Consider the following 11,798-nt stretch of genomic DNA (forward strand, 5'->3'; position numbering starts at 1 on the left):
ATATGGGTCTCTATGAGGGAACAATGGGGCACCAATGGGGTCTATGGGGTAATACTGGGGTTCTATGAGGCAACAGTTGGGCAATAATGGAGCTCTATGATGCAACAATGGGGCTTTACGGGGTAATAATGGGGCTCTATGTGGTAAGAACTAGGCAATAAGTGGGGTCTATGAGGCAACAATGGGGCAACAATGGGGCTCTATGCGGTAATATTGGGGCTCTATGAGGGAACAATTGGGTTTTATGGGTCAAGAATAGGGCTCTATGTGATAATAATTGGGCAAGAATGGAACACTATGAGGCAACAATGGGGCAACAATGGGGCTCTATGCGGTAATATCGGGGCTCTATGAGGGAACAATGGGGCTCTATGGGGTAATAATGGCGCTCTATCTGGTAAGAATTGGGCAATAATGGGGCTCTATGAGGGAACAAAGGGGCTGTATGGGGCAATAATGTGGCTCTATGTGGTAATAATTGAGCAAAAATGAGGCTCTATGAGGCAAGAATGGGCTTTATGGGGCAATAATGGGGCTCTATGTGGTATAATTGAGCAATAATGAGGCTCTATGAGGCAAGAATGGGGCAACAAGTGGGGCTCTATGGGGTAATAATGGGGCTCTATGTCGTAATAATTGGGCAATAATAGGGCTCTATGAGGCAACAATGGGGCAACAATGGGGCTCTATGTGGTAATAATGGGGCTCTATGTGGTAATAATTGGGCAGGAATGGGGCTCTATGGGACATTAATGAAGTTTTATTGGGCGAGAATGGGGCTCTATGGGGCAGTAATGGGGTTCTATGAGACAACAACTCTGTTCTATCGGGCAATAATGGGGCACTATGAGGCAGCAATGGGGCTTTTTGGGTTAATAATGGGGGTGTATGTGGTAATAATTTGGTAATAATGGGGTCTGTGAGGCAAAAATGGGGCTCTAAGGGGTAATAATAGGGCTCTATGCGGCAAAAATGGAACTTTATGGGGTAATAATGGGGCTCTATATGGTAATAATTGGGCAATACTGGGGCTCTATGAGGCAACAATGGGGCTTTATGGTGTAATAATGCGGCTCTATGTGGTAATAATTGTTCTGTAATTTGGCTCTATGAGGCAACAATGGGGCTCTATGAAGTAATAATGGGCTCTATGAGGGAACAATGGGGCTTTATGGTTTAATAATGCGGCTCTATGTGGTAATAATTGGGCAATAAAGGGCTCTATGAGGGAACAATGGGGCAACAATGGGGCTCTATGGGGTAATAATGAAGCTCCATGAGGTAATAATTGAGCAAATATGGGTCTCTATGAGGGAACAACGGGGCACCAGTGGGGTCTATGGGGTAATACTGGGGCTCTATGAGGCAACAGTTGGGCAATAATGGAGCTCTGTGAGGCAACAATGGGGCTTTACGGGGTAATAATGGGGCTCTATGTGGTAAGAACTAGGCAATAAGTGGGGTCTATGAGGCAACAATGGGGCAACAATGGGGCTCTATGCGGTAATATTGGGGCTCTATGAGGGAACAATGGGGTTTTATGGGGCAATAATGGGGCTCTATGTGATAATAATTGGGCAAGAATGGAACACTATGAGGCAAGAATGGGGCAACAATGGGGCTCTATGGGGTAATAATGGGGCTCTATGTGGTAATAATTGGGCAATAATGGGGCTCTATGAGGGAACAATGGGGCTGTATGGGGCAATAATGGGGCTCTATGTGGTAATAATTGAGCAATAATGCGGCTCTATGAGGCAAGAATGGGGCAACAATTGGGGATCTAAGGGGTAATAATGGGGCTCTATGAGGCAACAATGGGGCTTTATGGTGTAATAATGCGGCTCTATGTGGTAATAATTGTTCTGTAATTTGGCTCTATGAGGCAACAATGGGGCTCTATGAAGTAATAATGGGCTCTATGAGGGAACAATGGGGCTTTATGGTTTAATAATGCGGCTCTATGTGGTAATAATTGGGCAATAAAGGGCTCTATGAGGGAACAATGGGGCAACAATGGGGCTCTATGGGGTAATAATGAAGCTCCATGAGGTAATAATTGAGCAAATATGGGTCTCTATGAGGGAACAACGGGGCACCAGTGGGGTCTATGGGGTAATACTGGGGCTCTATGAGGCAACAGTTGGGCAATAATGGAGCTCTGTGAGGCAACAATGGGGCTTTACGGGGTAATAATGGGGCTCTATGTGGTAAGAACTAGGCAATAAGTGGGGTCTATGAGGCAACAATGGGGCAACAATGGGGCTCTATGCGGTAATATTGGGGCTCTATGAGGGAACAATGGGGTTTTATGGGGCAATAATGGGGCTCTATGTGATAATAATTGGGCAAGAATGGAACACTATGAGGCAAGAATGGGGCAACAATGGGGCTCTATGGGGTAGTAATGGGGCTCTATGTGGTAATAATTGGGCAATAATGGGGCTCTATGAGGGAACAATGGGGCTGTATGGGGGAATAATGGGGCTCTATGTGGTAATAATTGAGCAATAATGCGGCTCTATGAGGCAAGAATGGGGCAACAATTGGGGATCTAAGGGGTAATAATGGGGCTCTATGAGGCAACAATGGGGCTCTATGGGGTAATAATGGGGCTCCATGAGGCAACAATGGGCTTTATGGGGCAATAATGGGGCTCTATGTGGTATAATTGAGCAATAATGAGGCTCTATGAGGCAAGAATGGGGCAACAATTGGGGCTCTATGGGGTAAGAATGGGGCTCTATGAGGCAACAATGGGATTTATGGGGCAATAACGGGGCTCTATGTGGTATAACTGAGCAATAATGCGGCTCTATGAGGCAACAATGGGGCTTTATGTTCTAATAATGGTGCTCTATGTGCTAATAATTGTTCTGTAATGTGGCTCTATGTGGCAACAATGGGGCAACAGTGGGGCTCTATGGGGTAATAATGGGGCTCCATGAGGGAACAATGGGGCTTTATGGTGTAATAATGCGGCTCTATGTGGTAATAATTGGGCTATAATGAGGCACTATGAGGCAACAATGAGTCAACAATGGGGCTTTATGGGGCAATAACTGGGCTCTATGTGGTAATAATTGGGCAATAATGGAACACTATGAGGGAACAATGGGGCAACAATGGTGCTCTATGTGGTAATAATGGGGCTCTATGTGGTAATAATTGGGCAGTAAGGGGGCTCTATTGGGCAATAATGAAGTTCTATTGGGCGAGAATGGGGCTCTATGGGGCAGTAATGGGGTTCTATGAGGCAACAATTCTGTTCTATAGGGCAATAATGGGGCACTATAAGGAAACAATGGGGCTTTTATGGGGTAATAATGGGGCTCTATGAGGCAACAATGGGGCTTTTATGGGGCAAAAATGGGGTTCTATGTGGTAATAATTGAGCAACAATGGGGCTTTATGGGGTAATAATGGGGCTCTACGTGGAAATAATTTGGCAATAATGGGTCTCCATGAGACAAGAATGGGGGAAAAATGAAGATATATGGGGTAATAATGGGGCTCTATGAGGCAACAATGGGGCTTTATGGGGTAATAATTGTGCTCTATGTGGTAATAGTTGGGCAATAACGGGGCTCTATGAGGCAACAATGGGGCAACAATGGGGCTTTATGGGGTAATAATGGGGCTCAATGAGGCAACAGTTGGGCAATAATGGGGCTCCATGAGGCAAAAATGGGGCTTTATGGTGTAATAATGCGGCTCTATGTGGTAATAATTGGGCAATAATGAGGCACTATCAGGCAACAATGAGGCAACAATGAGGCTTTATGGGGCAATAATGGGGGTCTATGTGGTAATAATTGGGCAATAATGGGGCTCTATGAGGGAACAATGGGGCTGAATGGGGCAATAATGGGGCTGAATGAGGCAAGAATGGGGCAACAATTGTGGCTCTATGGGGTAATAATGGGGCTCTATGAGGCAACAATGGGGCTCTATGGGGTAATAATGGGGCTCCATGAGGTAATAATTGGGCATTTATGGGTCTCTATGAGACAACAATGGGGCAACAATGGGGCTCTATGGGGTAATAATGGGGCTCTATGTGGTAATAATTCGGCAATAATAGGGCTCTATGAGGCAAGAATGGGGCAACAATGGGGCTCTATGGGGTAATAATGGGGCTCAATGAGGCAACAGTTGGGCAATAATGGGGCTCTATGAGGCAACCATGGGGCTTTATGGTCTAATAATGGTGCTCTATGTGCTAATAATTGTTCTGTAATGTGGCTCTATGTGGCAACAATGGGGCAACAGTGGGACGCTATGGGGTAATAATGGGGCTCCATGAGGGAACAATGGGGCTTTATGGTGTAATAATGCGGCTCTATGTGGTAATAATATGGCAATAATGGAACACTATGAGGCAACAATGAGGCAACAATGGGGCTTTATGTGGTAATAATGGGGTTCTATGTGGTAATAATTGGGCAATAATGGGGCTATATGAGGGAACAATGGAGCAATAATGGGGCTCTATGGGGTAATAATGGGGCTCCATGAGGGAACAATGGGGCTTTATGGGGCAATAATGGGGCTCTGTGTGGTAATATTTGGGCAATAATGGGGGTCTATGAGGGAACAATGGGGCTGAATGGGGCAATAATGGGGCTGAATGAGGCAACATTTGGGCAATAATGGGGCTCTATGAGGCAAGAATGGGGCAACAATTGGGGCTCTATGGGGTAATAATGGGGCTCCATGAGGCAACAATGGGCTTTATGGGGCAATAATGGGGCTCTATGTGGTATAATTGAGCAATAATGAGGCTCTATGAGGCAAGAATGGGGCAACAATTGGGGCTCTATGGGGTAAGAATGGGGCTCTATGTGGTAATAATTTGGCAATAATGGGTCTCCATGAGACAAGAATGGGGCAAAAATGAAGCTATATGGGGTAATAATGGGGCTCTATGAGTCAACAATGGGGCTTTATGGGGTAATAATTGTGCTCTATGTGGTAATAGTTGGGCAACAACGGGGCTCTATGAGGCAACAATGGACCAACAATGGGGTCTATGGGGTAATAATGGGGCTCTATGAGACAACAATGGGGCTTTTATGGGGTAATAATGGGGCTCTCTGTGGTAATTATTGGGCAAGAAAGGGGCTCTATGAGGCAACAATGGGGGAACAATGGGGCTCTATGGGCTAATAATGGGGCTCTATGAGGCAACAATGGGGCTTTATGGGGTAATAATGGGGCTCTATATGGTAATAATTGGGCAATACCGAGGCTCTATGAGGCAAGAATGGGGCAAGTATGGGGCTCTATGGGGTAATAATGGGGCTCTATGAGGCAACAATGGGGCAACAATGGGGCTCTATGGGGTAATAATGAAGCTCCATGAGGTAATAATTGAGCAAATATGGGTCTCTATGAGGGAACAATGGGGCACCAGTGGGGTCTATGGAGTAATACTGGGGCTCTATGAGGCAACAGTTGGGCAATAATGGAGCTCTGTGAGGCAACAATGGGGCTTTACGGGGTAATAATGGGGCTCTATGTGGTAAGAACTAGGCAATAAGTGGGGTCTATGAGGCAACAATGGGGCAACAATGGGGCTCTATGCGGTAATATTGGGGCTCTATGAGGGAACAATGGGGTTTTATGGGGCAATAATGGGGCTCTATGTGATAATAATTGGGCAAGAATGGAACACTATGAGGCAACAATGGGGCAACAATGGGGCTGTATGCGGTAATATAGGGGCTCTATGAGGGAACAATGGGGCTTTATGTGGTAATAATGGCGCTCTATCTGGTAAGAATTGGGCAATAATGGGGCTCTATCAGGGAACAAAGGGCCTGTATGGGGCAATAATGTGGCTCTATGTGGTAATAATTGAGCAATAATGGGGCTCTATGAGGCACGAATGGGGCAAAAATTGGGGCTCTATGGGGTAATAATGGGGGTCTATGAGGCAACAATGGGCTTTATGGGGCAATAATGGGGCTCTATGTGATAATAATTGGGCAAGAATGGAACACTATGAGGCAACAATGGGGCAACAATGGGGCTCTATGCGGTAATATCGGGGCTCTATGAGGGAACAATGGGGTTTTATGGGGCAATAATGGGGCTCTACGAGGCAACAATGGGGCTTTATGGTGTAATAATGGTGCTCTATGTGGTAATAATTGTTCTGTAATGTGGCTCTATGAGGCAACAATGGGGCAACAGTGGGGCTCTATGCGGTAATAATGGGGCTCCATGAGGGAACAATGGGGCTTTATGGGGCAATAACGGGGCTCTATGTGGTAATAATTGGGCAATAATGGGGCTCTATGAGGGAACAATGGGGCTGTATGTGGCAATAATGGGGCTCTATGTGGTAATAATTGAGCAATAATGCGGCTCTATGAGGCAAGAATGGGGCAACAATTGGGGATCTAAGGGGTAATAATGGGGCTCTATGAGGCAACAATGGGGCTCTATGGGGTAATAATGGGGCTCCATGAGGCAACAATGGACTTTATGGGGCAATAATGGGGCTCTATGTGCTAATATTTGGGCAATAATGAGGGTCTATGAGGCAACAATGGGGCAACAATGGGGCTCTATGTGGTAATAATGGGGCTCTATGAGGTAATAATTGGGCAGGAATGGGGCTCTATGGGACATTAATGAAGTTTTATTGGGCGAGAATGGGGCTCTATGGGGCAGTAATGGGGTTCTATGAGACAACAACTCTGTTCTATCGGGCAATAATGGGGCACTATGAGGCAACAATGGGGCTTTATGTGTTAATAATGGGGCTGTATGTGGTAATAATTTGGCAATAATGGGGTCTGTGAGGCAAAAATGGGGCTCTAAGGGGTAATAAAGGGGCTCTATGAGGCAAAAATGGAACTTTATGGGGTAATAATGCGGCTCTATGTGGTAAGAACTGGGCAATAATGGGGGTCTATGAGGCAACAATGGGTCAACAATGGGGCTCTATGCGGTAATTTTGGGGCTCTGTGAGGGAACAATAGGGCTTTTTGGGGTAATAATGGGGCTCTATGAGGCAACAATGGGGCTTTATGGGGTAATAATGGGGCTCTATGTGGTAATATTTGGGAAATAATAGGGCTTTATGAGGCAACAATGGGGCAACAATGGGGCTCTATGGGGTAATAATGGGGCTCAATGAGGCAACAGCTGGGCAATAATGGAGCTCTATGAGGCAACAACGGGGCTTTATGGGGTAATAATGGGGCTCTATGTGGTAATAATTGGGCAATAATGGGGCCCTATGAGGGAACAATGGGGCTGTATGGGGCAATAATGGGCCTCTATGTGGTAATAATTGAGCAATAATGGGGCTCTATGAGGCAAGAATGGGGCTCTATGGGGTAATAATGGGGCTCCATGATTTAATAATTGGGCATTTATGGGTCTCTATGAGACAACAATGTGGCAACAATGGGGCTATGTGGGGTAATAATGGGGCTCTATGAGGCAACAATGGACTTTATGGGGCAATAATGGGGCTCTATGTGCTAATAGTTGGGCAATAATGAGGGTCTATGAGGCAACAATGGGGCAACAATGGGGCTCTATGTGGTAATAATGGGGCTCTATGAGGTAATAATTGGGCAGGAATGGGGCTCTATGGGACATTAATGAAGTTTTATTGGGCGAGAATGGGGCTCTATGGGGCAGTAATGGGGTTCTATGAGACAACAACTCTGTTCTATCGGGCAATAATGGGGCACTATGAGGCAACAATGGGGCTTTATGGGTTAATAATGGGGCTGTATGTGGTAATAATTTGGCAATAATGGGGTCTGTGAGGCAAAAATGGGGCTCTAAGGGGTAATAAAGGGGCTCTATGAGGCAAAAATGGAACTTTATGGGGTAATAATGCGGCTCTATGTGGTAAGAACTGGGCAATAATGGGGGTCTATGAGGCAACAATGGGTCAACAATGGGGCTCTATGCGGTAATTTTGGGGCTCTGTGAGGGAACAATAGGGCTTTTTGGGGTAATAATGGGGCTCTATGAGGCAACAATGGGGCTTTATGGGGTAATAATGGGGCTCTATGTGGTAATATTTGGGAAATAATAGGGCTTTATGAGGCAACAATGGGGCAACAATGGGGCTCTATGGGGTAATAATGGGGCTCAATGAGGCAACAGCTGGGCAATAATGGAGCTCTATGAGGCAACAACGGGGCTTTATGGGGTAATAATGGGGCTCTATGTGGTAATAATTGGGCAATAATGGGGCCCTATGAGGGAACAATGGGGCTGTATGGGGCAATAATGGGCCTCTATGTGGTAATAATTGAGCAATAATGGGGCTCTATGAGGCAAGAATGGGGCTCTATGGGGTAATAATGGGGCTCCATGATTTAATAATTGGGCATTTATGGGTCTCTATGAGACAACAATGTGGCAACAATGGGGCTATGTGGGGTAATAATGGGGCTCTATGAGGCAACAATGGGGAAACAATGGGGCTTTATGGGGTAATAATGCGGCTCTATGTGGTAATAATTGGGCAAATTTGGGGCTCTATGAGACAACAATCGGGCTCTATGGGGTAATAATGGGGCTCTATGAGGCAACAATGGGGCTCTATGGGGTAATAATGGGGCTCTATGTGGTAAGAACTAGGCAATAAGTGGGGTCTATGAGGCAACAATGGGGCAACAATGGGGCTCTATGCGGTAATATTGGGGCTCTATGAGGGAACAATGGGGCTTTATGGGGTAATAATGGCGCTCTATGTGGTAATAATTGAGCAATAATGGGGCTCTATGAGGCAAGAATGGGGCAACAATTGGGGCTCTATGGTGTAATAATTGGGCTCTATGAGGCAACAATGGGCTTTATGGGGCAATAACGGGGCTCTATGTGGTTATAATTGGGCAATAATGGAACACTGTGAGGCAACAATGGGGCAACAATAGGGCTCTATGGAGTAATAATGGGGCTCTATGTGGTAATAATTGGGTAATTATGGGTCTCTATGAGGCAAGAACGGGGCAACAATGAAGCTTTATGGGGTAATAATTGGGCTCTATGTGGTAATAGTTGGGCAATAATGGGGCTCTATGAGGGAACAATGGGGCTGTATGGGGCAATTAAGGGGGTTCTATGTGGTAATAATTGAGCAATAATGCGGCTCTATGAGGCAAGAATGGGGCAACAATGGGGCTCTATGGGGTAATAATGGGGCTCCGTGGTGTAATAATTGGGCATGTATGGGTCTCTATGAGATAACAATGGGGCAACAATGGGGCTCTATGCGGTAATATTGGGGCTCTATGAGGCAAAAATGGGGCTTTATGGGGTAATAATGCGGCTCTATGTGGTAATAAATGGGCAAATCTGGGGCTCTATGAGACAACAATGAGGCAAAAATGGGGTCTATGGGGTAATAATGGGGCTCTATGATTCAACAATGGGGATTTTATGGGGTAATAATGGGGCTCTATGTGGTAATTATTGGGCAAGAAAGGGGCTCTATGAGGCAACACTGGGGCAACAATTGTGGCTCTATGGGGTAATAATGGGGCTCTACGAGGCAACAATAAGGCTTTATGGTGTAATAATGGTGCTCTATGTGGTAATAATTGTTCTGTAATGTGCTCTATGAGGCAACACTGGGGCAACAATTGTGGCTCTATGGGGTAATAATGGGGCTCTATGAGGCAACAATGGGGCAAGAGTGGGGCTCTATGGGGCAATAATGGGGCACTATGAGGGAACAATGGGGCTTTACGGGGTAATAATGGGGTTCTATGTGGTAAGAACTAGGCAATAAGTGGGGTCTATGAGGCAACAATGGGGCAACAATGGGGCTCTATGCGGTAATATTGGGGCTCTATGAGGGAAAAATGGCGCTTTATGGGGTAATAATGGGGCTCTATATGGTAATAATTGGGCAATACCGAGGCTCTATGAGGCAAGAATGGGGCAAGTATGGGGTCTATGGGGTAATAATGGGGCTCTATGAGGCCACAGTGGGGCAACAGTGGGGCTCTATGGGGCAATAAAGGGCTCTATGAGGGAACAATGGGGCAACAATGTGGCTCTATGGGGTAATAATGGGGCTCCATGAGGTAATAATTGGGCAAATATGGGTCTCTATGAGGGAACAATGGGGCACCAATGGGGTCTATGGGGTAATACTGGGGTTCTATGAGGCAACAGTTGGGCAATAATGGAGCTCTATGATGCAACAATGGGGCTTTACGGGGTAATAATGGGGCTCTATGTGGTAAGAACTAGGCAATAAGTGGGGTCTATGAGGCAACAATGGGGCAACAATGGGGCTCTATGCGGTAATATTGGGGCTCTATGAGGGAACAATTGGGTTTTATGGGTCAAGAATGGGGCTCTATGTGATAATAATTGGGCAAGAATGGAACACTATGAGGCAACAATGGGGCAACAATGGGGCTCTATGCGGTAATATCGGGGCTCTATGAGGGAACAATGGGGCTCTATGGGGTAATAATGGCGCTCTATCTGGTAAGAATTGGGCAATAATGGGGCTCTATGAGGGAACAAAGGGGCTTTATGGGGCAATAATGGGGCTCTATGTGGTATAATTGAGCAATAATGAGGCTCTATGAGGCAAGAATGGGGCAACAAGTGGGGCTCTATGGGGTAATAATGGGGCTCTATGTCGTAATAATTGGGCAATAATAGGGCTCTATGAGGCAACAATGGGGCAACAATGGGGCTCTATGGGGTAATTATGGGGCTCATTGAAGCAACAGTTGGGCAATAATAGAGCTCTATGAGGCAACAACGGGGCTTTATGGGGCAATAATGTGGCTCTATGTGCTAATAATTGGGCAATAATGAGGGTCTATGAGGCAACAATGGGGCAACAATGGGGCTCTATGTGGTAATAATGGGGCTCTATGTGCTAATAATTGGGCAGGAATGGGGCTCTATGGGACATTAATGAAGTTTTATTGGGCGAGAATGGGGCTCTATGGGGCAGTAATGGGGTTCTATGAGACAACAACTCTGTTCTATCGGGCAATAATGGGGCACTATGAGGCAGCAATGGGGCTTTTTGGGTTAATAATGGGGGTGTATGTGGTAATAATTTGGTAATAATGGGGTCTGTGAGGCAAAAATGGGGCTCTAAGGGGTAATAATAGGGCTCTATGCGGCAAAAATGGAACTTTATGGGGTAATAACGGGGTTCTATATGGTAATAATTGGGCAATACTGGGGCTCTATGAGGCAACAATGGGGCTTTATGGTGTAATAATGCGGCTCTATGTGGTAATAATTGTTCTGTAATTTGGCTCTATGAGGCAACAATGGGGCTCTATGAAGTAATAATGGGCTCTATGAGGGAACAATGGGGCTTTATGGTTTAATAATGCGGCTCTATGTGGTAATAATTGGGCAATAAAGGGCTCTATGAGGGAACAATGGGGCAACAATGGGGCTCTATGGGGTAATAATGAAGCTCCATGAGGTAATAATTGAGCAAATATGGGTCTCTATGAGGGAACAACGGGGCACCAGTGGGGTCTATGGGGTAATACTGGGGCTCTATGAGGCAACAGTTGGGCAATAATGGAGCTCTGTGAGGCAACAATGGGGCTTTACGGGGTAATAATGGGGCTCTATGTGGTAAGAACTAGGCAATAAGTGGGGTCTATGAGGCAACAATGGGGCAACAATGGGGCTCTATGCGGTAATATTGGGGCTCTATGAGGGAACAATGGGGTTTTATGGGGCAATAATGGGGCTCTATGTGATAATAATTGGGCAAGAATGGAACACTATGAGGCAACAATGGGGCAACAATGGGGCTCTAT

This window comes from Melopsittacus undulatus, unplaced genomic scaffold (assembly GCF_012275295.1).
Source record: "Melopsittacus undulatus isolate bMelUnd1 unplaced genomic scaffold, bMelUnd1.mat.Z mat_scaffold_49_arrow_ctg1, whole genome shotgun sequence".
NCBI lineage: Eukaryota > Metazoa > Chordata > Aves > Psittaciformes > Psittaculidae > Melopsittacus > Melopsittacus undulatus.